This window comes from Palaemon carinicauda, chromosome 18 (assembly GCF_036898095.1).
Source record: "Palaemon carinicauda isolate YSFRI2023 chromosome 18, ASM3689809v2, whole genome shotgun sequence".
NCBI classification, from domain to species: domain Eukaryota; kingdom Metazoa; phylum Arthropoda; class Malacostraca; order Decapoda; family Palaemonidae; genus Palaemon; species Palaemon carinicauda.
In genome coordinates this window covers 130,196,770-130,200,457 of record NC_090742.1, presented here as the reverse complement: position 1 = coordinate 130,200,457, position 3,688 = coordinate 130,196,770, and the positions used below count along the sequence as shown (strand labels likewise).

At 35.9% G+C, this 3,688-nt stretch overlaps 1 pseudogene; it reads left to right on the top strand.

Moving 5' to 3' along the window:
- The window catches only part of LOC137657555 (putative neural-cadherin 2), a 121,711-nt pseudogene extending 118,819 nt beyond the window's left edge, over positions 1-2,892 (top strand).
- The last annotated feature ends 796 nt before the right edge of the window (positions 2,893-3,688 follow it).

Below are 3,688 nucleotides of genomic sequence, written 5' to 3'. Positions count from 1 at the left end.
TATATATATATATATATATATATATATATATATATATATATATATATATATATATATATATATATATATATATATATATATATATACTGATACTTGTAATATCAAACATTGAGATACTACCGCTAGATAAATTTAGGATCCTTTGACTGGATAGATAGAACTACATTGGATCCCTCTCTCTGGTTTCGGCTCATTTTTACTTTGCCTACACATACACCAAATAGTCTTCCATATTCTTTACACGTTCTCCTCTATCCTCATACACCTGGAAACACTAAGATTAACAAACAATTATTCTTTGCTCAAGGGGATAACTACTGCAATGCAATTGTTCAATGGCTACTTTCCTCTGGTAAGGGTAGAAGAGACTCTTTAGCTATTGTAAACACCTCTTCTAGGAAAAGGATACTCCAAAATCCAACCATTGTTACCTAATCTTGAGTAGTGCATAGCCTCTGTACCATGGTCATCCACTGTTTTGGGTTAGAGTTCACTTGCTTGAGGATACACAATTTAATGTTAACAATCGTAGAGTATCTTATTTTGATTGTTATTACATCCTTTGTAGTTTATTTCACGGTTTCCTTTCCTCACTGGGCTATTATCCCTGTTGGAGCCTTTGGGCTTATAGAATCCTGCTTTTCCAACTAGGGTTTTATCTTAGCTTTTAATAATAATAATAATAATAATAATAATAATAATAATAATAATAATAATAATAATTGAGATGGATGTGTGGGGTGACAAGAAGAGATAATATACGGAATGAAGTAATTAGGGGTACCACAGGATTTAGAGAACTATCAGATAAGATCCAAAAAAGTAGACCGAGGTGGTACGGTCATGCCCTGAGAAGAGATGAAAAGTGTATTGGGAGGAGAGTGATGGATATGGAGGTACAGGGAACGAGAAGGAAAGGTAGACCAAAGAGAATGTGGGTGGACTGTATTAAGGATGACCTACGGTCAAAGGGATTAACCGGTGATGAGGTGTGGGACAGAGGTAGATGGAAAAAGTTGACCAGACACATCGACCCCACATAGAAGTGGAAAAAGATGTAGACAAAGAAGAAGGAGAAGAATAATAATAATTATCTACCAGCACACTATGTTTCGAGCCACTAGTCAATGCCATCCTAGTATTCCCAAGTCAATATTGGTTTCTTGGTAAATCTTTAAGAATCGTTCAACCTTCTCAAGTTTCCTCAAGATCAGATGTATGCACAGGAAATAACAATAACGAGAGTGAAAATTCTAATATATCTGAAAGCCTTTTTATGAAACCTAAAGCAACTAGTTTCTATAATTGATCAAATTCCATTCGCTATTGTGCAGATAGGTTTCAACTACATGGTAGATCGGTTCTCATATCGCCTGTTGTGCATCGACGAGTTTATCTCACTTGGACGTTAATCTTTTACTGTATTTCGCTCAATATGATGCGAGACTAGGCTATGTCAAAAAGATATATCCCAAAACTAAATAGGATTTGTATTAAAACTTATTGAATTTAAATTTTGCACATAATAATGTGAATTCTCGTTAAACGAAGATAGGCATGAAAATAGCAATTTTTATAGTAGCTTAGTTATAGTTGATATTTTTACTTTCTCAATAGATGCCATATCCTGTTGATCCAAAGTTATTAGGCATTATGTTTCTTCATTTATTTTCATAAGCAATATTTTTCATGTAATAATCTAAAAAACTTTTATAAATGTCCCTACTTGTGTATGAAACTAATCCATACAATATACTGCACTAATGAAACCTTAATTGGTCGATTTTAATTTTACTTTTATTGAGGTTTTAATGTGAGTTATTTTCAATTTGCAGGTGGGGACACTGAAGGAGACCAAGGTTTTCTTGCTGGATTCCAAGACGTTGCCTCCTTACTAAACTGCCTCAGTGCCCAGCCTGTCCCCAAGTCTCCAACTCTACGCCAGAGAGGTCTCTCTGGTGATGGGTCGAGTCACGAGTTGTCGCAAAGACCGTCGTCCTCTTCGTTCCTTCCTGCTTCAAAGAGGAAAAACTCTTCGCTTCACAGCGTCACGACAGACATCAGCCAATGCGTCCCTGACATCACGGCTTCGGTCATCCACACGGCTGATGTCATCGTCAGTCAGAAGGGTCAGCAAAAGAGGGAGATTGGCGTCATACCAAGGAGAGCCAATAACTCGAGCTTCTTCGACGACAAAAGCTGTGACGTTCACGGAGAAAACTTTGACACTGCGTCGAAAACCAGTCAACATAAGCGATGTAATTCACTGCCTAGGTGTAGAGTCCCAGCGATATTTGTGAATAATCTCCACGCTGAGGGCATATATCCTTCTAGGTACAGTGTACGGGGTTATCACTATTCGTTAGACAGGCGTAAAGCAACGGCCCAAGGGTACGGTGCTCGTAAGATGTCCTTGGACGAGCTCGACGAAGGTAAGAGGAAAGAAAAGTGTAGCGCGTGTGTCAAGGTGTTACTGCAACAGCGCGAGAGTGTTTTTGGCAGCGCCCACTTCAAAAGCTTCTCAACTTCCACCGTGTCTTTCCTCTCCTACAGCGGCAACTGCAGTCAAATTCCACCTGAAGTAGAGGATACTTTCCCTGCGTCTTGCCCCTTGCATGGATGTTCCTCGTCCTTAAAAAGAAACACCAAAACGTGATACAACCAGCAAATACAACTACATAAGAATTAGTTCAGGAAAATGCAAACTAAGGAAATGTGTGCTTGCAGTACGGCTGAAATAAGAAGTTTTAGGCTTTTCATACCCCCACACAGACTATTGTTAGTGGAAGCATCTTCCTATATTATTATATGTTTCAATGTTTGACTTCGTTTGAATCTTGCCAAGGATATAAAAACATTACTTGTCCCCAATCATCAACACATAATTGGAAATATGGGAATCATGTTAGGTTTTAGTGTTGAAATCTGTAATAAAAATGTTTGTACTTTTATATATAATCCATTGATAACGAAGGTGTTCATCTCAATAAATGTGATTTACCTTTTCAAAACCTTTTTATGTCCTGAAATCAGTTTACTCTTCAAGGATATTTTTTCCACGAATCAATAACTGGATTTTGAAACAGCAACAGCAAAGAAACTTGATAGAAACCAGCAGGTATAATCTTATGAAACTAGTGATTAAAAAAGTCTTAAATTTTTTATACATATTCTATTTTTTTTTTTAAACATACCTCATTAAGAATTAAGGTATAACTCTACCTTGAGAAACTATTCCCCTAATTAAAATGGTATATATGGTAAGAACATCCAGAGCATTACAAAATTTAAACATGGGTCGATGTTGATGCTTTCTGCCTTCAATGTACATTTGAGGAAATAAGATCATATGTATATTTTAATATATAATAAAAGATAATTCAAGAAGTTGCTAAGGAAGATTCCGATAATTGAGTTTTTATTCATTGATTTATGAGTAGCAATTGATAAGACCAACCAACCCACAAGTAATAACTAGTATATTAGTTAACTCACTATCTACTGTTTTAGTAATGGAATAGCTTACTATGGGACGTATAGTGTTTTATGAATGATCAATTAAGTTGGGGTAATATTATTTTCTGAATACTCTGTTATGTTTGAATATCTTGATTTTAAGAGTTTAAAAATATACGCAAACGGCTTAGAGCAATGTTTAACGCAAAAATATGTTACACGATAGTATTAA